This window comes from Argiope bruennichi, chromosome 9 (genome assembly GCF_947563725.1).
Source record: "Argiope bruennichi chromosome 9, qqArgBrue1.1, whole genome shotgun sequence".
NCBI lineage: Eukaryota > Metazoa > Arthropoda > Arachnida > Araneae > Araneidae > Argiope > Argiope bruennichi.
Genome location: NC_079159.1, coordinates 56,510,238 through 56,536,975, shown reverse-complemented (window position 1 = coordinate 56,536,975; position 26,738 = coordinate 56,510,238). Strand labels below are relative to the sequence as shown.

The 26,738-nt window shown below is 28.5% G+C and overlaps 1 protein-coding gene across 2 annotated transcripts in view; it reads right to left on the bottom strand.

Moving 5' to 3' along the window:
• Positions 1-26,738, bottom strand: part of LOC129983612 (glutamine synthetase 2 cytoplasmic-like) — a 57,356-nt gene that overhangs the window by 28,086 nt on the left and 2,532 nt on the right. The window contains exon 1 of one of the 2 annotated variants that reach the window (XM_056093142.1): positions 23,549-23,569. The exons of the other annotated variant lie outside the window; for it this stretch is intronic. The gene's annotated coding sequence lies outside the window, so the exon portion shown is untranslated. Of the gene's footprint in view, positions 1-23,548; positions 23,570-26,738 lie in introns of those variants that run through there. 2 annotated transcript variants of the gene reach the window in all.

The window sequence follows — 26,738 nt, the reverse complement described above, 5'->3', positions numbered from 1 at the left end:
AGGAGTTTCCAAGTTTATCGGTAGAGGGCGCATTGCGACAGCACGCATTTTCTTTAGTGCTTCCCTATCGAGGGACACATTCCCGGGAGAAATTCTTTCGAACGAAAAGGGGGTGGAAATCCGGTTTTTCGGAGCAGATTCGATCTGAGCATTGAAATTTCTGGAAGGGTAGTTAACTTTGATTTATGAACCGCCACGCTCCAGTGTCTCCGCTATAAAAATACGACCCTCTGAATGATAGGAATGAATGTTTTATCTGTTGGTAGGAATTATATAAATATTAAAACAGCACAAATATATTTTTAAAATATTTTATGTTACATCAAATGATTCTTTGGATTGATTGAGGTTTTAATTATTAAAACAATTATTTTTTATTATTGATAATATATTGCACTACCATTAATAAATATTGTTGAAAGCAGCTTTGGAAATTAGAAGTCTTCAAATATTCAACCAGAATTTAATTTTTGGGCTTTTTTTAAAAATTTTATTATTAAAGTGGCTCTCAGTAATTTTATATCCTACATATTTTTGAAGAAAAAATTTATCTTAATTATATAACTACAACTGGAAGGCACTGTAACCGATCAGTCGGTTCGCCGAAATCACCGATTAGGTAAATTTTTTTCAGTTTGAATCTTTTATAGGTAATTTAATCTTAATGGCTTCCATTGCGAAATATTCTGAAATTTCACTTTACACTATCATGTAAGTCGTACCATTTTAAGAATCTTATATAATTATGTTCATTTGTTGAATTTTCCATTATCTAAACTAAAATTTGAATTTTAATTTTAAAAGGGGAATAAATAAACATTAACTATTCTAATAACATGCTTGTTTGAATCGTAGCACATTCCCAAGAATATAAGGGTAGAAAGAAGAATGATTTAGAATTAAAGTTTTAGGGTTAAAGATTTAGAGTTAAAGTTTAGTTCAGGAAATAAATTATATTTCAGGATAATTCAATAAAAATTTATTTGGTTCATTATAAATAATCAGCGTACTTCAACAAAAAAGAAAAGAATCTAGCAAAAAAAAAAAAAAAAAATGTTAAAAATGCACGAATTTCTAAAAACAAAAAAAAAATTGTTTCTTTTAAGTTAAACGTTAGCTGTAATTGCTGCATTATGAAAAAATTTTATTAAATATAAGCTTTAAAGTATAAATAAGCTTCAAAGTATGTCCAAGTTTCAAATTTTATTAAAAATAAGCTTTTAGTATCGTTAAAGAAAATTATTTGTTTCGTTCATAACAAAGGAAATATTGTTAAATAGACCTAAAAATGTCTTTATATATTATTTAAAATCAAACTAATGATTTTTATAGAAATTTAATTGGTATAACTGAAAAGATAATTTTTTTGAACTTTAAAACGGTGTAAAAATAATTTTGTAGCTGGTATATTTTCGGAAGTTATCGTAAAAAAAACGTCAAAATATCTCAAAATTTTGTAAATAAGAATTAAAATTAAGATTTCTAAAAGAAATCGCGCAATCTAATCAACCCTTCGATAGACTTGAATCAAAATTTTATAAGAATTTGCATTTCAGATGCTAAAATTGTATATCAAATTTTATTTATCTAATTCTTTAACGTTTTGTAGTTAATCGTGTTCAGTCAATCAAGCAAACAAACTTCCTCTAAATAGATTTCATTCAAAATTTGATAGAAATCTATAAGTATAGTTTAAAGTCTGTGTACCAAAATTCCTTCATCTGGTTCAAAGTGTTTTTGAGTTATCGTTTTTAAAGATAAAGAAACATAGTTCCAAAAATGTGTTTTTCGTACTCAAAGAGATCTGCAACGTGAAAATGCGTCAAAGTATTGAATTATAATTTTTTAGTAAATGTAATACTTTCTCTTTGAATATTTAATATATGAGAAATTAAAAATGATCATTCATGAATTTCAGGTCAGTCACTAGTAGAACTTGACTGAATATAATCTAATTGCACTCTTTCTCATGCGTTGGTGTAACATCACTTTGTTTTCTCCTGCAAGATGCACATGGATTTCTAAATTAAAGTGGCACGGTACATTTGACTTGTCACGCGATTATTTGAATTGACACCATTGAAATCCATTGAACTTAGCTTCGCGAACGGAATAACGGTCTCTATGAGCTTTGAAGTTCGTATCAAGTAAAAGGATGTTCTAGTTAGATTAAATATGCTGTGCTTATATTTCAGATATAAAAAAAAAAGGTGATTCAATGGATTGTACTATTATAGAGGTACTATTATGTACCACTCTTGTCTAACACCTTATACAAAAGATTTACACAATATATAGACCCTAAAATTGTAAGTTAAAAATGTGGTTTTCACAAGAGAAAATATACTAAAGATCAGATTTTTGCACTTAGGCAAATTCTGGAAAAGACCAGAGAATTTGGTATTACTACACATAATTATTTTATAGACTCCAAAGAAGCTTTTGATAGTATTAATAGAAATCGCTTGTATGAAGCTCTGGCTGAATTTCAAATACCGTCTAAACTAATTAGACTTGCAGTTGCAAGTATGTCCAATACCACTTGCAGGGTCAAATTCTTAGGATCTTTAACAGAAGAAATGAGTGTCAATAATGGAGTCAGGCAGGGTGATTCTTTATCCTGTCTTCTTTTTAACATTGCTTTAGAGAAAGTCATTAGATATTCAGGAATTAACATCAGAGGCAATATATTCTAAAAATCAATACAAATTTTGGCCTATGCGGTCGATATTGACATTATTTCAAGAACTGTCTCCGCATTAAAAGATGCTTTTCTTTCTTTAGAGCATGCTACTAATAGCATGGGACTTATCATAAACAGCGAAGAGACCAAATATATGCTTGTACTAAGTAATGGAACCTCCCATGAATCCCATCTAGAAATTGGTTCTCACAAATTCCAGGTTGTCCAAAGTTTTATTTATCTTGGTTCTATAGTTACTGATGACAATAGCATAGTCAAGGAGACGCAAGGCCGTCTAATGAATGCAAATAAAGCTTTTTATGGACTAAAACGATTTTTTAAATCCTCACTACTATCAAGAAATACAAAATTTTTACTATATAAAACCTTAATTATACCAATACTTATCTATGGCTCAAATACCTGAACTTGACCAAAACTGGAGAAAATAAAATATCCATTTTCGAAAGAAAAATTCTGCTAGCTATTCTTGGTGGGATAGAAATCAACAATGTTTTGAGAAGAAGATATAACTTTGAGCTATATAAAATCCATAGAGAATCAGATATTATAAAGTTCATAAAAATAAATCGGATGAACTGGGCGGCTCATATATTTAGAATGAATGATGATTCCATATTAAAAAAAAATTCTTTTACATAAACTTCTAACAAGTAGGAAAAAGGGGTAGATCCAAAATGGGATGGATGGAGCCAGTGGAGACAGACTTCCTGGCTATCCAAGAAAGAAACTGGTGCAGAAGTGTCAAAAGTAGAATGAGGTGGAACAGAATTCGGAGGAAGGCACTGGCCCACCCTAGGCTGTCTAGCTAAATATGATGATGATGATATATTTCAGATAAAAATTTGCAACTGATTTCAAAAAAAAAAATAATAAAAAATTTTTTAATGTATCTTCAGTATTTTTTTTTTTATTATTTTTTTTTTTTTAGTTATACACTTCTGGCGACCAATAGTTTCGTCGGGAATATTGGTTGTGCTTAATCTCGATGAAAAATCGTGTGCAAAATTTAATTTCGTGATGTCCTCAACAAATTACGTATTTTTAGCTTTTTTTTACTTGTATACTCTTCATGTAAAACGTACAACATTTTGCATTATGACAAGTTTATTCCTCAGGAATAATAAGTAGTGACTTTTTTGCAATTTGAATTACAATTTTAGAAAAAATGAAACATATTCGTAGATTTCAAGAAATTTAAAATATTTTGAGGCTAAGTCAAAATCAACAGAACAAATAAGATTATTATGCGTTGTGCCATACTTTGCTCAATACCATTCTCTAACACCAAATTAAAATAACAATAATAATAAAAAATTATGCTTCTTTTCTTTCATATGCAAAAAATATACGTTAGCTTAAATAAATAAATAAATGTGTTATTGAAATAAAAAAAAAGTTAAAAGTCATCTTATTACAACATAATCTCATATTACATATACTCTGTGTTTGACGAGTATACTCGTCATCGCTACGTTTTTGCGACATAATTTAGATGCGCATTTTCCGAAGAGGTAGAAACCGTTAACAGATTAAACATAAATCTACGAGAGGTATTAGAACCCTATTATTTTATTAGCTTCATACCTGTTCAGTTTAATGTGTACATGAACTTCCTAATGGAATCAAGTCTCACAACATCAAACTGACATCTTAAGTGTCTGAATTATATATCTTCGAATTTTACATAGTCTTTTAAGGAAATGTAATTTCAGTTTCTAATTCTTCACTTAAACTATGCAGATAATTAACAGAATGTTCCTTTCTTAACTTTCAACAATGAAGGAAGATCGCACGATTAAATATTTGATGAAATAATAAAAAAAATTTGAATTTCATGACAACAATAAAACCTATTTTAGTAAAATTCTTTAAAAAGTATTTCAAAAAATTATCAAAATTCAAGAAAAATTTCCTCGAAAAATTAAATCATTGTTAAAAAAATCAATTAAAAATCATTATTTTAAAATGATGTTAAAATCAGTTTGTGCAATAATTTTTGTAAATATTATCGCGAGGAAATAACAATCTCTCTTAATTTTCAATTAATTAAAATTTCCAAAAAATCATTCCCAGCTGCACATTCTTACCTTCCAAAATACATTTGTGTCGTAGCTGTAAGTCAAAGAAACTATCCTGTATAAGAACACACTAATTATCCTTTATTATTAGCAGAGATTTAGTGTGTCACCTTTTTAACATAAAAGAAAACAATCAATATATATTATTTTTTCGTATAAGCTGTCTCTTCGCCATTATTAAAACTAATATGAATATACCTATTATATGCTGCAAAAGTGTTAATATTTTATTTCTCCTATCCCTGTTAAAAATTGTGAACCTCAACTGGCAGTTCATTTGAAGATATCTTCTACGCACTTACTGCATACCTGTACCCTAAATTTCTTGTACTCGTTTAAAGAATGACGCAGCAAAAGAAAAAACATGTTCTTTATGTCATGTTTTTCTGTCATATTTTGGACTTAATTCAACAATAAAACACCCATTTATCATCATATTCCTATTTATAGAAGCTATGTTTGTATTTAAAGAAACCAAAATATGCCATTATTCGATTGTCCATATTACAATAACATTATAATAGATGTAAAGTTTCTCAGAAGAAAATAAGTCCACTTTTGAGTATTATCTCAAGTTCTTAAAATCGAAAAGTAAAATTTTAAAATTTATTCGAACGCATTTATAATAGTGAATTCACATAAAATTTTACAATTAATTTTAACACCTTAACTCAAAATTGCTACAGAAATTATTGAAGTTCGTTTAATTTGCTTGCCTTATGGATTAAGTAACAGTTTAATCATTTCTTAGTCTTTCGTCTCGAATAAAAATTCGTAAAATTTCGAATTTGACAAATGTGGAATCGGAGTTTTCTATGCATTTATTTCATCATAGATAGTGTGTTTGTTAGATTTTCATTATTATCATGTAAAACTAATTCAAAAACAGCATTGTTTATGCATTAAAATAAAAAAATTCCCGGTAAATATAGTTAGAATCAATTCCTTTATTAAACTTTTAATGCTTTAGTAATTTATTTGATTTGTCTTTATATATAAATATCAGGGTCAGAAAATTTGTTTACATTTAGATTAGTTTAATTTAGTTATATTAACGTCCCGTTGTAAAGCAACACTAGGGCTATTTTGGGATGGACCTTGTAATTTTGAACCGTGGTCAGATGACGAGGACGACACCTGAGCTGGCACCCCCCCTCTCCACACCAGCGGGAGGACGTTTAGCATGACGGATTTAACATGCAACAGACCCCCTTACACGAGGCTTCTTCGGTAGAATCGGGTCTCGAACCTGAAACCCGATGGCTCACAAGCCGAGGCCTTACCACCAGGCCACCGCGGCCATTTACATTTAGAAGGGTCATAACAATGGCAACGAAGGGTCATATGGGAATAACAATCTTATTATGCACAGACAGTATTGAATTAGAAATTGCATCTGTGCAGATAAAGGGAAGAGGAAGGATTTTCAAATCTGTAAATTTTTTGCGGATAGATGCAATTTTCTTTGGAGAAATATCCCTGAAAGAATTATTTAATTTTGTAAATTTTATTTTATAGAACAGATGGATGCAACGCACGACACAGGAAAATTTTGATTCCCCAAAAGAATATACCGCTGAAATTAGCACGACATATGCAAGATTCTTAATACTGATTAATTAATACCATCTGCGTATTATATACATAAAGCAAATCGTGACAAGTTCATGTTGACCAATGATGTGTCACAACCTTATAAAGGTGACTTTTGTCCAAGGCTGGGAAGTATTCTATTCTGTACAGACATGGGAAAAAAAAATAATCTGCATTAGAGGCTACATATAGCTGGGTGAACTATCTTTTTTCTATTCCTACCATATTCAAAATCGGGACCTTGTTTGCTGAATTACTGGATGATAATATAAAAAAAGCAAAGGCTACCAATGCCTTCGCATTAATGGCATGAATGGCATTGAAACGACACCTGCAGCATGAAAAACACAGGCGCTAGGCAAAGACTATGAAAAGGTGAAAATAGTCATTAAAGATAGAAAAATAGTAGAAAAGCGAAACATTTTATTGCGTTTCAGAAATTTTACAAGTTTTATCAAAGTGTCGATATGTATTAAAGTGAGCTTCATGTACTACAAAATAATTTTATAATCAACCTCTAATTTGATGACAACAGGTCTCTTGTAGAGAACACCGTTTATATTCCCGGTTTCTAAACTCAATTGTAAAGATAATTTATTTCTAAATGCCTGACTTCACCTGAAATCCTATGGTTTCAGAAATCCCAGTATATCGAGTATACCCAGTATATTTTATAAAATATATCTCTGGCGTGGGCGTTTTCTAGAGCTTTGTTGAATCCAAAGTTTTTAATTTTGAATTCTCTAAGGTATGAGATTCTTCTTATCGTTGTAAAAATACTTTAAGTCAACAAAGAAGCTGTTTTCTAAAAAATTGTTTTTAAAACAACATTTAAATGCAGTACTAGAAATATTTCGTAGAAAAATTCTTTTATAAGTTATAAAAAGTCATGTTAAATGTGAAAATATTTAAGATCGCTCAAATTAATATCTTTTAAAGATATATGTAAAAACTGAGAACTAAAGGAAATTTATACAGCATGACGAAAAGTTTTTGAACTTGTGATACGACTCCAAATTATTACGTTAAAATAATTGTTTTTTATATTACCAGTTGCCTCTGGCGATCAGTTGTTTAGTTTGTAATATCAAACGTATTTAATTTCAGTTAAATCTTTTATATATAACTAGATATTCATGTGCTTAAAATATTTCATGAAGTATTTTATATATGAAATTATGATTAGTATTAAAGCCGGATTTTTAAAAAATCCTTACACCTGTTTGGTTAATTAAATCTTGAACTTTCCAAATGAAGATAAATATCATGGGACAATAATGTCATTAAGAATGTAATGTTTTGGTAATTTACCGTCTAAATGCAATATATTTCATGATTCTATAACACATTAGAATTACTCACGCCCTGCTTTAGTATCCAGGGTAATCTGTGTTGCTTGAAGATATGGAAATGGCTTGAATTACATTTCAAGATTATAAAGTTATTTCGAAATTACGTAAAATACGAATTTAAAAATTGTTATTTAAATATTAGTTAAATTTTTATCATCAAAAGACAATTTTTAAAATTTTAAAAGGGTGTAAAGCTCATTTTTTGAGCAATCTTCTCAAAATGTTTCGTAAAGAAATGCCAAAAATTTCCTTTAATTTTTAATTTAAATTCTAACAAAAAATACCGAAAAAAATTGTTACGAGATGCACATTGCTATTCTTTAATTTGGTAGTTCTAGTCTAAATAGTCCGACCTGCAGACTTTGCAAATACAGGTCTCCTAAAAGCAGTTTTATGTATATTTAAGTGTCTGACTTCCAAGAACTTTTTGTAGTCTGGAAATAGATTCTCTCTATCACACGTAGAAAAAATTGGATGCATCTTCGAATCAGACAGGTCCAGATTTAAAATTAAAAGAAAGAAAATCAATACGAATTTTTCTCTATAAATACGGAGTTATTTATGCTATAAAGCAGTAAATCAACAAATTATTTTAATCAGTTGTACATGGATTCAAAGTACCTTAATTAGCATGCAACAAAAATGCACAAGAACGAAGCATAGTTTACTTTTCGTGTAAGTTTGCCTTTTCTTGAGCCAGTCAAAGTTAATTTATTCTTCATAAATCGTCTGCCTAATAAATAAATACGATTCTGCGCTCTCCTAGTTTTGATTTAATAAAAAACCCAATAATAATGAAATCGAAAATATTTTTGATAATATGGTACACGTTTTTGCATTTCCTTAGATGCAGTGATTAAAGATATAGAATGAAAATGAATGACTATGAAATCGATTGATATAACAGCAAATAATATTTGATCCGACAACTTCGTACATTTATTTATTACATGACGTATTGGCAAAAAATATTCTTATCCTGTAACCGTGGGTTTCATCTTCCTCTCTTTGTCTCGCAATTGTGTTTAATAAAAATCTTTTGGAATATTTTTTTAAATAAATAATCTTAAATAATTTTTGGAATAAGATATTCGTTCTATTTTTCATAGCTTTTGATATATGTTAAGAATATAAAATTAATACTGGAGTTTGTTCCATTTCTACGCCTGACAATATTTTTTATGTAAAAATATAATATGAGATTTAATTAATTTGAAGAAGAAAAAAATGTTCGGGATAATTTAAATAAAACAAATTCAGAATTTTAAACTTCTTTTGCACGCGTTTGCAATAAAATTCGTTCTTCAGAATCCTTTTTTTTTTTTAGATTGGCAACAAAAAAATATCGATTTATTGATCTTTTCGTTAGATCCTGTTTTCTATCAAAATGAGAAAAGTCACTTTCGACAGAACCATCACGTGAGGGCAATGACATCCTATTGGTCAGTTTTAAGATAAACAGAAACAAGGAATTCCGAAGTAATCTGTTTTGGGGTTGTCCAGTGAAGAATATGCATGGATATCTAATCTTTACAGAATTTCTCAATCTTGATAAAATTTCCTATAATGACATCTAGCCGGTAGAGTAAATGAATTTTGAAGCCCTGAGAATTTTAAAAGATTGTACATCTGTACATTTCAACAGGAGTAAAATAATATAACTGAGAAAATAATAATGGATTAAAACTCTTTCCTGTTACTTCTAGATGAGGATCTCCATCCTACATAAGACTTTTAAAGCAATTTTGATATTATTCGGAGGCCAATCTGTACTAATAATGAAGATGAGTGCGCGTGTTGTCGCTCTATATGCCAGAACATTTGATATAACGCTAGGTTTATCTATTCTTTGGATGGAGAAAATATACAAATTGGAGAGATTTTTTTTTTGAAATTTTAATTAAAATTTGAACTAATTAAAAATTATGCGAAATTTTAGTATTTTTCAGCGATAATTTCCGAAAATATTACAGCAAAAAATGTTTTTTACATCATCTTAAAAGACAAAAAATTTTCTTTTGAATGATACCAGCTTTTTTTGCTAGATAGTTTTTTTATTATTATTTTAATTATTGTTTGCTAAAAATTTCAATTTTAAGGTTTGACTTCAAAATAAAGCAGTTGCAATTTTTAAAAAAATACTATATAATATAATTGGATGCATAAAGATAAAGACAGAAAATTAAGGATATATACGAAATGTGAACAGAATGGTTTAAGGCTTCTAAAATAGTGTAAATAATTCATCGATAAAAATTTAAAAATATCTGTTGAAGAAGCCATCAAAATATAATTAAACAAGATATTTAATTGAAATTTTTAACAACTAATCCCGACAAACAAACTGGTTACCAAATGCATTAAAATATATATAAATAAAAAAAAAAATTCGGCGCATTAAAAAGGAAAAATTATTTTTTTTCATCAATAATCTAGAGATTAAAAATATCGTAAAAACATATGAAAAAAAAGAGAAATAATCTAAGAAAATTGAGATTTTAATATTACGTGCAATGTTTCCGAAGTTTTATAAAATGATTGTCAGATTATTTTTTTTGTTTTTTAGAGCAATAATTGTGTTTTTATATCTCCCTTATATTATTTTTTGCTCCTCACACTTTCATTATTTTTGTTTTGACCGAATTTTTGATAAATGTGGACATAGCATCACCGTATGAAAATCTCTATGCCAAACCTATTTATATCTATATTTACAGGCATATAAAATTTCATCGTGGGGAAACTACGTTATTTTAATATTCCAATTTTCTAAGTCTACGTATTCTAATTTACACAAAAGCATTTTTAACCAGTTAACTGCGGAATTTATTTTAAAAATCCCTCAAGAGGTATGTAAAAATTAAGCTGTGATATGTATATATATCGAACGCAATATAAATGGTTGCATAATAAATTTTTCAAAAAAATTATAATAGAGCAAATAAGATTTAAACTTTGTTAGATAAATAAATTACACGCCGAAAGCATCAAAATTGATATTTGAAATATTTCTCAAATTAACTACTAGATGGCACCACTTCAGAAATTAATTTTTAGCTAAATTAATATATTAATTGATAAGGATCTAAAATTATTAAAATATTCTATTGCCCTTTGGAACCGACAACTAAAATTTCATAGTTCTACATGAGGAAATAAGTCAAGAAATCTATTGCAAATGCCTTTCATTATAAGCATGAAACATGCGAAATTAAGCAAAATCTTTTGATAAAGTGTTTCCCAACATAAATTTAAAGCCTGATCAGTTAAAGAAGGTTCTTGAGGGGTTTTCACTCTTTCTAATAGAAATAAATTTAAATATTCCTTCAAATGCCAGATCAATCTGAAATACAGAAGTACCCTTGCTTAAACCATTATAAAGGAGGAGGTGTGGGATGAGGATGAATGATTATTAGAACGGTACAAATTGGTAGCAAATTTTTAAAAGCACGGGGAAACGAATAAAGCAGGTGAAAGAGGAAAAAAAAAAAAAACAGATAAAAAGACCGCTCACTGATTCAAAATTTATTGGTACATATGGTTTTTTATGGTAAATGACTGCATCTGATGCATCCCTATATCACTTCAAATTCACAATTAATATACATCACATCCACGATTAAACAATGACAACTGAATTTATTCATGCTAAAGAGGGTTGACTTATATCTCCTTTAATTCATTTTTAGAACCTTTTGTTTCATTCTGAATCGTATAACTAAGCAAAATTGTCAATTTAACTTTCTATGACCAACAACTTTTTTTCGTGCAATACGCTGAATAGAGATATTTTAACTTCTTAGTATATGATTCATGTTCAATCCAACTGCATGCACATTAAATTTCCACTTTTATGGTGACTTAACCGAAATTACTCGGAGCAGGTAAGCTTAAGATCTGAAAATAATAATAATAATAATACTGACATTGTCATAGAAATATATATCGACGTCTGACTTTTTATCTCTAGAAATAATTTCAAGTAAATCATTGAGTGAAATATACGGGAAAAAAAGTCATAAAGGCGGAAAATCGACGTTTTCTTTTTTTTCTTTGCCTGTTTTGAAGGAAAGAATTGAACCGTGAAGTCTTTTAGATAATGCTCGGTAACAATTTCAATCATAAATTACGTAACCATTAAGAAATAAAGGGAACTTTCTCACAGTAGAGATATTTATAATAGGTTCCCATGTGTAGAGGTTAAACAGATATATGACTAATTTTTTAAAAAAATATCTAGAATAAATCAAAATCTACTGCATATTATGATTTTAAATCATTATTATTTGTTTTCAATAATCCTCCATTCTAAATATTAATTTATAAAAGTGACAGAGAAATGGAAGATAATTGTATGTCACAGAACACTGGCATCATATATCAGATGGCCTGAATATATATTCACAATTTCTTAAATATATATTTAACTTTATGCTAAATTACAGCACGGACACACACACACACAATATGCATTATAAAAATGATTATTTTCTAATTAATAACTCCAACTTAACTTTTAGTTCTGAATGCGTAGGTTTATGGTTCTAATGTTCTTCACTGTTACGCGTATAAAATAATTCCTGATTCTGCTAGAATTCATTAAATAATCGCTTCGGAACCTATTACCGTATGACGGTACGTCCCCACGGTCTCCTTATCCTACTTTCTACCTTCACATTCGGTTCACGGCGCTGTTTCGCCATGGCGCTTACAAAAAAAAAAAAAAAAAAAAAAAATTGTTAATGGAAAAAATTGAGATAATGGATAAAATTTGAAATCCTTCCAATACATCATGAAGAATAAGAATTATTATTGAAAAATTCCATTTCAGTTTCTTTTTTAATCACACACTAACACACACACATATATATATATATAATGAATTTCTTAATTTAGTTTAAATCTTAACTAATTTCCTACTTTTTTAAATCTTAAATTAGTCTGTGTTATTTCATTCTAAAATTTTCTCTTATCTGCTGATCTAAATCCTTATTTTTAAAATTTAATCTTTACCAACACGCGCTCTAATTTTTTTTTTTTTTTTTTTTTTTTTTCTTTATTCCTTATGCCGAGAGCGAAAGGATAAAGGCGCCTACATAGGTTTTAAAAGGTACCTAAGATTCCCTTTCTTAAGTCGACATGTATCAAAGAAATCTCATAATAAAGCCATGAAATGGAAAAATTCTGACGTTCTCGCTCTTGTCTTCTGGTGCGAACGTAAGCACTGCGCCTTTGTTCCTGAATAAAAATTATTCCTCCCATTGTAAATTAAACCGTATTTTATTGAAAAATTCTATTCCTTTCGGCCATGTAACTGCCAAAATTATATATATATATATATATATTCTGGCATATAAATTATTCTTAATTTTTTATTATTATAATTAATTATTAAAATTTTCTGGCAGTATCCATTGTTTTATAAAGTAGCCAAAATGCTAATAATAATGATAGTTAAAATTTTAATATCTGAATGCGAAAATTTTCTAAATATGCTTTGTAAGTTTTTCAAATGATTTATTTATGTAATAACATACACAAACTTAATACAATTTTTTTAATTAAAAATATTATTTTCAATTTCTTATGTTAGTAGTAAAATTAATTGCGAATTCGTTTCAGATCAAATGAAGTGCATTTTAAATTAATAATTCTTTTTGCATTTTTTGTGGAAATTTTCCAATAAATCCGTTAGGATGAAAATACAACGATACATCTGTAAAAACAATAAAAAAAAATTAAATCATGTGTATGCGTTTATTTCATATAACAAAATATTTTATGACAATAGTAATTGCTAAGAGAATTTTTGTACACATGGCATAAAATTATAAATTATGGAAAGTAACATTCAGTTCAAATTAGTTTATCGATAAAAAAAGTGTGCAACAAATTTAAAATTATGAGAGAGTTAAACATTTATACGCATGCTTCCAATAAATATACGTACTGGAAACAAATAGCTTTAAGAAATTCGTCGAGTACCGGTAGATGGCAGCACAATAACAAGTTTCCACATTAATCGATAACAGAATTTCATCTCTTTCTCGTATTTCTGCAGAAGACTCCCTTGTTTTTAGATTAAAAATCATTTATTTTATTACGAGTGATTTCAAAAAATGTTTGGAATCTGTCATTAAACAAATATGTAACGTTATAATAGCTTAGATTATTATTAAGGAGTTACTCCAAATTATATATTTTTTTTCTGCTTTCCAAGAAGATATTTGACAAATGTGGTTCCTTATGGCCCAAAAGCCATGATGTTGACTATTCTGTGCCAAGCTAGAAAAATAAAATCACCAGTGTGAAAATATAAATCTTTCGTAAAACTGGAGGTGTAGATAATTCCTCTAAAATATTGACTGGATAAAATTTAATGGATTTTAAAAATTCAAAAAATTAAACGTGAAATGTTTTTTCAAATAAGTTGGCTATGAAACTGAAACAAATTTGCAAGTATTGAATCTTGAATTTTGAGAATTTATAAAGAAATTGACAGCGAGCTCAATCGTGGTTGATCAGCCAGCAACAAATGAAATTAAAAGAATCGGTATGTCCAATGTATAAACAAAAGAAGAAGAAAAAGTGTATGCTTTCCTAATTTTTTAACCAAGGTTTTAAAAGTATTTTGGTAATATGAATTTTATTGTCTACCTGAAGATTTCATTGTATTTATCATCTAGTATAAAGAAACATTTTAGTGTGCTTTTTTAAATCGCTTTCTAGTAAAGTAACATTTATTGGTGTGATCCTCGGTTTGGCGATTTTGTTTGGTTTCTCATTACCTAAAATACCAACATGCGATGGTACTAAACAATAATAAAATCATGAGAAGTCAAATTATTAAAAAAATCCAATCTCTTAAAATCAAACAATGATTATGAGGATGAAAATTAATCAGTTTTTATATTAATGCTATATTTATTATTATTTAGTTTGAACACTCTATTAAAATTATTATTACTTATCAAACAATTAATCGCATTGACTATAACAGATATAGAATTCGGACCACTGAAAGATTTACTTATTATACAGATCCAAGCAATGCACATTATGAAGTCACTCTCGACAACTGATCAACTTATTTTCATATTTCAACCCATCTTTAACTAAATAACCATGTTAATGGTTTATTTTAATTCAATTTTTTTATATCATTTGCTTTATGAAACTATAAATGTTTGTATTTATTATTTTAATATGTATATGCTGAAAAAAAACTTTTAAATAAGAAAATTCCTCGAAAACTATTTATAATTATTCTAGGCATTAATTTTTTTGCTTCCAAATAAGAATATTTAATTATTATGATATATTATTAAAAAAAAATTCAAACGTATAAACGTATAACAGTAATTTTCTAATCTGCCAACTCGGAAACCCACCCACTATTGCTCAGGATCGGCGAGCTCCAGATTTGGTGATAAACCATAGAAAAATCGTGTATTATCAGCTAAAGTATGAAATATCGTGCCACTTGTGAGAATTTAAAAAATTTGCTGGTTTATGTGTCATCTTTTTTCAACAGATCATATCCAAAATTAGATGTTTACATCTAAATAGGTATCGAATTGCAACAAAATAATATATTAAAGCAATAAAAACTAAAATAAACTGGGGTGGATCTTCTGATTTTCGCTCTAATTCCGTCTATTATGTTTTGTTGAAATCTGAATTTCCTAAATAAATTTTATGATTTCTCAACCAATATATTCATTTCGCTATCTGTTACCTTTTTGATTGTTTTACCTTGGGAATACCAAAGTGTGTCAATAATTGATAAGCATACTGGAAGAAACTTTTTAAATCGCTGACAGAAGCGTTTTTTAAATATTCAATTTCTAAACATACATTTCAGGGGTCATACTGTCCGAAATTTCTGCAGAAAGTTAAAATACAATGCAATCGTTAAAATGCAATGCAATACAAAATCGTTTGTTATGAAGTAGAGTCTGAATTTTTTATATCTCATTCATATCAGCTTACTAAAGGTTATAAAACTCCCACTTAACCCTTTAAATGGCTATTTTTTTCTAGTCATATTATGTTAAAATATTTTTAGGCTTGAAATTAGATTAAGAAAAGGGATTCATTTAGCTTATTAGATAAATTTGATGTGATTAATTAATTAATTTGGTTAATTAATAATTAAGTAACAATTCAAGACACATCATTTTGTCTGAAATAAAGAACTGAAGCATTTAAGTTTCTGTCTTTCTAAAAAAATTTGTCAGAACTTAAGCCAAACTACATAATTTCATACAAAGATTGAAAAATTTGGTGGGAAGCATACTTCCCACGGCCCTAGAAAGGGTTAAATAAATATTTATAGATGCAGACGATTCAGATCTATTGAGTTTGTAGAAGTTAGATCTATAAGTTTGTAGAAGTTATCTATGTTTTTAGAAGTTTATCTATAAGTTTGTAGAAGTTAGATCAGCTGATAACGAGAGCACTGATTTTTGAGCGTCAAATAATCTCAATAAAGGATAATTTTCACCATTTTATTTTACGTAATTCTTTCTTATTTTTTAAAGCTAATATTTTCATGATTGATTTTAAACTATCGATTTAAATCTTATTATCTATAATCTAATAGAAAAATAATGACTCTCCATAATATGTGAACAGGGGGGGGGCATTAAATTTTCAAAACATGGTAAAGTCTTATAATAGAAAGAAGATTTTCAACCCGTTAAAAGCCATGTCAGTTACTCTTGACATAGTCAATCTAGTGCCTTTTGCCAGAATTACCATCTCCATCTTTTTTTGAAAATCGTCAGAAAATATAGTCATATGATGAAGATATCAACATTATTTTATTGATGTAATTATGGGAAGGCCGGGATAACCTGTTTGGTAGGGCTTTGGATTGTGGCTTCGGAGACCCTCCGTGTATATGGTGTCTGGTGCACATATAAATCTGTCGTAGCCACAAAGTCCTTCAAGTTGAGACAATACCACTGTGGATACTGGATCAGAAGTGATCGTTCTATGATTCAGGTCTAAATTACGATCTGTGGAAGAGCGAATGAATTGTATGAATGAAGTTCTCCCCCGTGAAAAGAGCTGTGACGCATGAGTAGCTAAAACATACTCTTGGTCCTAGATGGCGCTACTGAAATAAGAAATTCTAATACTCAACTTAAAATCGGTAACTTCGTCAGTGGACTTGTCTATGACAAGTGCCATAAGCAACAACAACATGTAATTATGATTTATGTTATGATTTAAGCATTACTTTTAAGTATCATATGGATATAAAGGGTAAAGGAACGATTCCAATCGGTAGGCGCTGGATGTAATCTTCAATATTATTAATTTTCATAGCGCTATGTAATGGCATTTCTGATGTACTACGACATTTTCGTGAAGACACGAAGAATGTCGTTCCGCAAAATGTGAATTTATTTCTGTACGTTTCTGCTACAAGTCTCCAGATTTTGAAAATTTAACATGAAAAATGTCAGAAATACATTTTATCGATGACTAGCTGCTTTTCGCAAAATTTGTTACTTTATGATTTATGTTTTATGATTATGTTTTATGATTATGTTTTATGTTACTTTATGATTATGTTTTCGGTCAGTTCCTTAAAAGACCAATATAAAAAGTTAATCTTTACAATTTTCTTAAGTATCCGTTCATCAGATTATACAAATAATTGCATTTATGAACATTGTAGAAACAATAAAAATTTAGTTGAAAATTGGAAAAAATTCCGAATTTTTTTTTTATATACCTTTTCTAATATCACAGAATTCACATTCATCCGTTATGATGGAAGATATAAATCTACTTTTCACATTTGAGACAAATTCTTTTTTTTTAAAAAACTGTTTTTCTTTTCCTAACTTGGCTATTTTATGTTTTCCGCGAAGCATTTCGAAGCTGCTGAGAAGTTAAATCACAGAAAGATATCATGACGTGATTTGTAGCAGAACAATAAAACTGAAGCAAGCAACCTAAATCTTCAAATTCTATTTTAAAAGCAATCTTATTACAAACATCATTCATAGGTCATCAACTAAGCACTCAAATGTCCATAACAAATATGAAGTAAGCACTTCGATAGTTTTACAGTAAATAAATAAATAAATAATAGTCCTGTGACAATCCACTGTTGCAAAACCATTTCATGCGACTTAAGAAATCACTTAAAAACCCTGTTGAAAACATGTCCATCAACAGAACTGAAAGAACTTAGCAAATCGCAAAATACTTATGAAAGCTGAAAGACAAACATCATAACAAAATTTATTTTTCAATAAACACCACCCGTTTAAGTAAACTGACCGCAGAAAAGTAAACTTGTCAGTTTAATAGTGTTGGGAAAGAAAAAAAATAATCATATTTTATTAATTTTTTTAAAAGCATAATATTAAATTATGTTCATTTAAATTAATGTACAGAATTGGCACACACTCTTGCGAAAGAAGAGGGGTGATAATACATGACCAGATATACAATATTGTTTTATCTCCTAAATACGAGATTATTATCGTATTAGATCTGTATCACAATTTGAACTAAATCTGTCAAGAAGATCAGTTTTAATCTGTCTGTTCGAGCACAAATATAATTGATAGCTCAAAACCGCAACAAACCGGAGAGACGAATTTTGATGCATAGTCTGAATATCGAAATTATAGATCTTTATCTGATTTTTTTCATAAGGCAGTATGTTTGTATCTGGAACGATAACTAAAAAAACATAGTAAGCAAGATCAATGAAATTTAATACAACTAAATCTTGACAACAAAATTGTAAATCCATAACATATTTTGGAGAAAATCATGTAACTAGTTAACTGTTTTTGACGAGTATACTCGTCATGGAAAAAATACAGCAATTTGCGTTATGACGAGTTTATTCGTCAGGAGTAATCAGTAGCAATAATTTAGATATGCATTTTCCGAAGAGGTCGAAAAAGTTAACTGATTAACGGGAAGAAGTACAAAATACATATTTGATATCTTCCAAATACAAGGAAGTTCAGCAAAGAACGTGCCATAGCGCCAAATAGTCAGACATGGCTACGCATACAAGAAAATCAAATAGGAATGTATATTCTGTGTGTATATTCTGCATTAGGCTATTAAACAATATATGTTTTATATTTTATGAAAACTCAATTCCTTGGAAACATTCTATTTTATCAATTTTTAATTGATATTAGCCGTCTTTGGTGAATGGTGGTATTTTATTGGAGTTAAATTTTTTATGTATATTAAGAAATTCCGATTTCTCTATTAAAGAATTTTTAAGCATCGAATTGTAATTTTATTATCTTTATAACTATTAAAATAACTCGACATAACATTTATTGTGAACATGAACATTCCTAATGGAATCGAGTCCCATGACAATTCATTACTTTTTTTTTTTTCCAATAATGTGATTTCACTTTTCACTTCTTCATGTTAAATTGAGTACATAATTAGGTGAATGTTTCTTCCTTATCTTTCAAAAATAGAAGGAAAAAATTGCTATTCAGTGCTTTATGAAACGATGAAATTGATTCGAGTTTCATTGCAACAATGAAGTTATGTTAAACATTATGAAAAAACAAAAATAATTTTTTTAAGGATCAAAATTCAGGAAAAAAAATCACGACAATTAAGCTGCTATCATTAAAGAGCATTTTAAGTCCCAAAATAATCAAAAATGAATTTTGCAAAATCAAAATCTCCAAATAATAAAAAATGAATGAATGTATATTCTGCATTAGGATATTAAACAATATATGTTTATATTTTATGAAAACTCAATTCCTTGGAAATATTCTATTTTATCAATTTTCAATTGATATTAGCCGTCTTTGGCGATTGGTAGTATTTTATTTGAGTTACATTTTTTATGTATATTAAGAAGTTTCGATTTCTCTATTAAAGAAAATGTTTTCTGGAGTCAATTTCAATTCTTTTCCAATTTCTCTATTTCAAAATATTTTCTGGAGTTAATGTGAAAAACGCTAAATACTAATTAATATTTAATTAATTAAAATTTTAGAAAAAAAAACTGATGTGCACTAAGCTACCTTCGAAAATATATCTACGCCAAATTCGGAAACTTAGGTCAAACGGTCCATTCTGTAGGGATGGCAACAAACACTCACACAGACATTCATGCGCCTTTTTCTCCATTATTAGTAGAAATTCAAGTACATTTGAAAACTCGTATAAATATCATTTCAATTACGAAAGCGATATTTGACGCATGGAATATATAGGCATCATCACTTTAGGTTATTCAGGTTTGTATTTTACGGAAAGTGCCATTTTCCGAATAGTTGGAGAGAAAGTGGAAGATAAATACTATCTGTTTAACCATTGTTTAAAGTTAAGAGGAAAAAAATGAAAGGATGGCAAGAGGTTCAAAGTTTACAAACAAGAGTTAGATAACTGTTACAATACAGAAAGATGTTTCACATTATCTGCTGGGAACTGACATTGCGATGACAGATTGGAAGGAAGGGTAACGTTTGAAGTACATTTCTTTTTGAGGAAAACGAAGAAAACAAAAGAAAAGAAAACTGGGACAAAAGGGGGTAGTAGGTGAAATCGCTTGGAAACGCAGATAATTCATACTTCAAAAGTAAATTAGAAGTTCAAAGGATCTCTTACCTAAACTAGCGAGAGTGGTCTCCTAAAACTTTCTTGCATATTCTCTAATAAAGATGTTATCCCAGAGTACACCTTGGATAGTATTGGCGTGCAAACGTTATGAAATATTAATCTTTGGCGTGAATTCAGCATTTTCACTGAATCTATCGTGTTATACTTGGCGAGTTATTTGGTGATTAATCCCTGGCATTCGTTAATAGTATGCAAAAATCGAATTTTTATTTTAGACACGTTTTTCGTAATCGATTGAAACAAAAATTAGACACAAAACTGCACTTGTAGTCACAAAATTCCATACCAAATTTGATATATTTAAGTCATTGTGCTTTTGAATTATTGCGTTTACATGCTCCTGAAAATGCAGACCGATAGACAGTCAACCGGTTGTTGAATTTGGCTCAACATTCGGCATGTGTCTGCACCATAGATGATAAATATGTGTACCGAATTTTATCTATCTAGCTTTCATCCTTTTTTCCATTTATTGTGTTAATTTATATTCTAACAGTCAGACAGATGGACTTCTGTACAGATTTCACTCAAAACTTGATAGAAATCCGTAAATTTGGTCCATTTTTCAACCATTCCGAATTTTAAACATTTAGATCAAAGTGTATTTGAGTTATCTTTGTCATAAACAGACAGACAGACAGAGGGACATTTTCTAAAAATGTGTTTTCCGAACGCAGAGATTCGTCAAAATCTCGAGTTTGAATTTTTTGTCGATTGCTATCTTTACTCTATACTACGTATACGAGGAAATAAAAAAAAAATCATTATTATTACTAAATCTAATGAAAAATCCAAATAAATTTTTTTTCAAATAAGTGATAGATTCCTTAGCAATTTCTTAGTAATTTTTAGAAAATTCTTAGATATTGAAATCAGTTTATTATTTACATAATGCTCATCAAGTTTTCGTATCCATCTCAACGGATTAAAAAGGACGTGGTATTTACATCACAAGATGTGGTGACGTGTATTCAAATAGTAGATGTGTAGGCAATTACACCCGTAATAGGTCTGTTTGTCATAAGAACTTCTCTAAAGTGATGAACAGCAATAAACATAAAATTTTGCAATGGCCATTGTTGGATCCATTTCTAGATCAACTGTGAAATTTTCAACTTTCAGAATTAATATATTCTTAAGATATTTAATTAAATAACAATTATCAAGCCAAATGTCAGCATTTTTACTGTTTGAATGTTTGAAAACTGAGTTTTTCATCTATATCATCCAAAATAATTAGCTAATCGAAATGATTTGTGTACCATCTTAGAGCGGGCAGAATTTTCTTTTTAATTGTACCAATTTAGTATTCAGCTAATTTTTCCTTTAATTTTAAGAAAATTTTTCAAAGATAACTTTAAGCACATTCTGTAGCAAGGTTTTTTGTATTGTAATTAAATTCATTACTCAAGTGCGTTTGACATGGTTATCATTAAATATTTCTGCATTTAAACATTAAATTCAAGTTGAATTTTTACATACTTCTTATTTAGCACACGCATCAATGATTACACTAGTCTATAAATATTTCGACTACATTTCGTTTAATTTTTACAGATTTTTCTATGCTCCTAATGAGTGTGCAAAATCATTCGACGTTATTGATTTCCTTTCCCATTAGTAAAAGAAAAACTAAAATGAAAAAGAAAGAATATTAAGCTCCATTTTTCAGGTCTGACACACAAACATGAAAAGAAAAAGGATAATACTCAGAATTATTCAACTTCTGGTATCATCGTAACAATGATGGAGAAAGAAAAATTGAATTCGAGATGTTCTTCCAATTAGTTTAAAATACTAAAACGAAGAAAATAGTTGATCACCGTGGGGTCAGACATGACACTGATTTGAATGCATGTTATTATAAAAAATTAAACATGAAAATACAGTATTTCCATCTTTTATATTTCCATTAAAATGTTTTCTGCTATTTACAATACTTCTTGATTGCTTAATTTAATTTGAGTTTTAGTGGTAAATAATATAATCAGGCAAATATTTGGAATTCATCAATGTTTCATTGGTATTTTATCCCTGAAATAAATTACAACAAATACATGCGCATAAATGAAAATATATTGCAGTATTCTTAAATCATAAATGCTTGCTCTGCTGTGTAATTCTAAGGATATTTAAAACGAAATAATATTAAGACAAAATATATTAGATTTTATCAGTGAGAATTATTGGATTTAACCATGTAATAATTAGTGTGAAAATGTGGTGTTGTAAAAGCTCAAGAATGATAGTGCATAAAAAGAAAATGGCCAAAATTTAGGAATTTTTTAATATTTATACTAAATAGTACAAATCTTGAAAAAAATTATATTTCTATAAAGAACAATTTTGTGTTAAAAAATAATATACTCAACTCTTCAGAATCATGCTTGCACTTTAAAAATTTTGTTTTTAATAGAAGTTAGCTGCCTATGCAACCAGCTTGTTCAATGAGACTATTGGTTTTGTTTAATTAATATCATGCCTAATTTGACGTTGCTCTCTACGAATGAGGAATTTGCATATGGACAACATAATGCCATCAAGTATTTGGATAATCTATTTCAAATTGAGCGTTGTCTTTCCAATAATGTAATTTCACTTTCTGATTCCTCATGTAAAGTGAGCAGATATGAAGCAGGAAGAAAAACACAAGATTAATCGATGTCAATTGTTTGAATTTCAGGACAACAATTAAATCTATTGTTAAAAAGAATGCCAAAAATATTTTTAAAAATTGTCAAAATTCATCAAAATATTGCGCGACAGTTAAATTATGATTATTAAAAAGACATTTTTTTTTAATTTTAAAATGGTGTAGGAGTTAAAGTTGAGCTATAATATTTTTAGAAGATACTGCAACAAAAAGTCAAATTTTCGCTTAAATTAATTAAAAATTTTAAAAAATTGTTTTGAGGTGCGTATTTTTATCTTTAAAAGTATATCTATTCCGAATTTATATATGCTACACAAGTGAGAAATTTCTTCTAGAAGTAAAACTTTAAAATATTAGAAGTGTGTATGATACAAGACAAACTATATTTGATAAAAAAAATTATAGATTGTAATTATTTAGAAAAATATTTTATATAAAACATACAAATACAAGTACAAATTTTAATATTACAAACAAATGTGAAAAAATTTAATTTTAAATAAGAATTGATATTACGTACCGAAAATAAAAAGGTCTAAAGCGACTGCAGGCGCACTTGATCAGTAGATAAAGTCTAGATATATAATATCACAACTTCATCGATACCATCGTTTATATAATAACCCCAAACCTTTTTTCCACTATTGCTTAAGAACTCTTTCCTAAATTCGTTGTCATGGCAATAAGAAGCTTGTGTATGTTCTGTTATCAAGAGATAGCGCGGACATTCAACGCAATTTCCAAGAGATCGTGACGCAAAAAAAAAGAAATTTCATAATATTTCAAAACAAATTTTTTTATTGTTATTATTTGGAAAACAGATGAGTATGATGAAGAGTTCAAATTAAACAAGATGTTGTTAAAGAATGTTGAACTTAAGCGTAGCAATTACTTTCACTATTCTTTAATTTTTGGATTTTTTTTATTTACATTAGATGAAATAAATTCTTTTCGGAACTCTATAAAATATCGTCTTAAAATGTTCTACTACTCTAAATAAACGAATGAAATCAAGTCAATAATTGTAAAATTTAGTTATTTTAATTTAGTTTTATCGTACAATTAATTTAAGTTGTAAAAAGATATGAAACAATTTTTTACTTAAAAGTTAAGTCATTATTACATAGAGCAATATATAATTGAAACTATTTTGCATATACGATTAACTTGACCAGTTGTAACCATTGAATGACATTCATATAACGATATTAATTAAAAATAAAGGAGCAAAAAAACATATAAATTGTCTCTCATTATAAACACTAATCTACAAAAACATCCGAATTTTGTTAATCTTGCTTAGAAATAGGGAAATAAGGTTTACTTTTAAAGCACATTTTAAAAAGTTTGCTAATATAACTTCAGAAATCATTTTCATTGTAAAAAGAAATTTATTATTTAATTTTTCGGAAACTAACAGGTTATCACTTGCAAGTTTTCGATGATTAAACAATAATCTGTGAAAAATTTTGTGCAGTTCTATAAAACCATTTATTCTGTAGATGAAATAAGGGAAATATATATAACAAAATATACTTGAACGTAATGGCTTATTCAATTTCAGAAATTTTTGAATCATAGCTTATTGTATCTGAATTTACCATTAAGGGAAAGTTTTGCTAATTTTGCTTTTTATAAAAGGTGAATGTCTGGTAGAAAGTCAGCAAACATTATTCAACTATTGTTGTTAAAAAACAATAATAATTGATGAATATTTGCTCATGATTATTTATTTACAAAATAACCATGACACAATCTTTTGTTGGGTTTTGTTAGTTTTATACTTTTATTTTGAACTTTTATACTTTAAATTTGAACATAAGACGATTAGTTGAAATTCCATTAAAATAACGAGAGTTCTGCTCAACAAGAGAACTGCGAGAAATTACCCGAGAAATTAGCTGATCGATTGGCTAAGGAAGAACCGTGGGAAAATAGGATGGTTAAAAGTATCTCTCATAAATGAAATCTTAGTTTATAAACATTTTTTTTTCTAGCTGCATACTCTTTAGAATGGATTTCAGTATCGATTTTAGAGATCAAATTCTACCAGACATTCGTCTAGAACTACTTGGGGTCAATGTATGGTAAATACATCTGAATTTAAAATTTTCTCGTTGCTGTGTTATGGAAATTTGGGGAGGGGGGGGGATGACAACTAGGGTATCATCTTAATTATCTAGCTAAGCTTCCAAATGACGAGATACATTTTATGATAACTACCATAAAACTTCAAAGCAAGATTGACTAATTAAACTAAGTTCATTTAATCAGCAAGAACTCGAACCGGCACTATTTTTAGGCTCCCAATTTTTCCTTAGTTATACAATCTGGTGCATATCGTATTTAACTTCCATTGCAGTGAATAAAATTGCGCTTCTCCCCTTTGATCGGTTATATTGAAAATTTTATACAGATCTTCACTTTTGGTGATAAAACTATACGTAAAATTTCACTTTAGCTCATTGTGTTTTTAATTATTACATTCACATATCCATGAATATACAAACCGATAGATGGTGAATCTATTGATGGCAAATTTCATTTAACTCTACATTTTCACAAATATCACTCACCTTGCTGTATAAAATAATGTTCTCTAATGAACTTTCACAGATTTGCACACGTTTGCAGTGCATTCTATTTTATCTTCGATGTATTTAGAGAAGTATAGAATATGTATTTTGAACCTCCACTCGTTGTCTGATTGGATCAAAAGTTTGTTATAGATCTGTGTTAAGATAAAGCCGTTCATTGAAACATAATTTTTTTTTATGTGTAAATATGGTGTACCAAATTTCATCCGCCTAGATTGCTCATTTTGAAATTATCGTATTGACAAAAAAAAAAAAAAAAAAAAAAGCCATAATTTCAGTTAGCGGAAATGGTATCTCCAATACAAATATGTTCTTTTACTCTCACCCCCTCGCATAAAATTGTTGACTTTGAGTAAGTCTCCAAAGCCCTCTCATGGCATTGACTAATAATAGTTATAAAAACATAGTTCTTTGGCATGAATCTGAAATTTTCACTGAACCTATCGTGTGAATATGTTTTAAGACGTCTTTTTTCCGATTAAAATTAAAGTTTGACATAGTTGTAATTGTAATCATGAGATCACTTATTGAAATCCTTATGATCCTTGATTTAAATCCTTATGATTAAAAGTTATTGTGTTTTCTGTGGTTTCCACAGATAGAAGATTCTCTAAAAGTTTTGATCCAAAACTTTAAAGTACCTACATTTTAGATGTTAAACATGTGTACCAAATTTTATATATCTAGCTCTTTACGTTTTGAAGTTATAGAGTTCACTTGTACTTAAACAGCCAGTCATACAGATTTCCTTAAAATAGATTTCGCTCAAAGTTTGATAAAAAATCTTTAAATTTTATCTTGAATCCGTATACCAAATTTCATCTATTTAGCTCAGCATGTTTTTGAGTTATTATGTTCATAGATAGACAGACATAAAGCCAAAAAAATGTTTTTTGATGGTAAGAAATGAAGAGATTAGTCAAAATTTCGAATTTTAATTTTTTTTCATGCATACAATATTTCCTCTGTACTTTATACATGAGAAAGCAAAAATGTTTCTTTGAATTTCAAGTGGTTTTTAATGTTAAGATTCATCAAAATTACGAGGTCAAATTTTTGAGCGATTGCAATATTTCCTCGTTGTACATATTATATATACATATATAGTAGCAA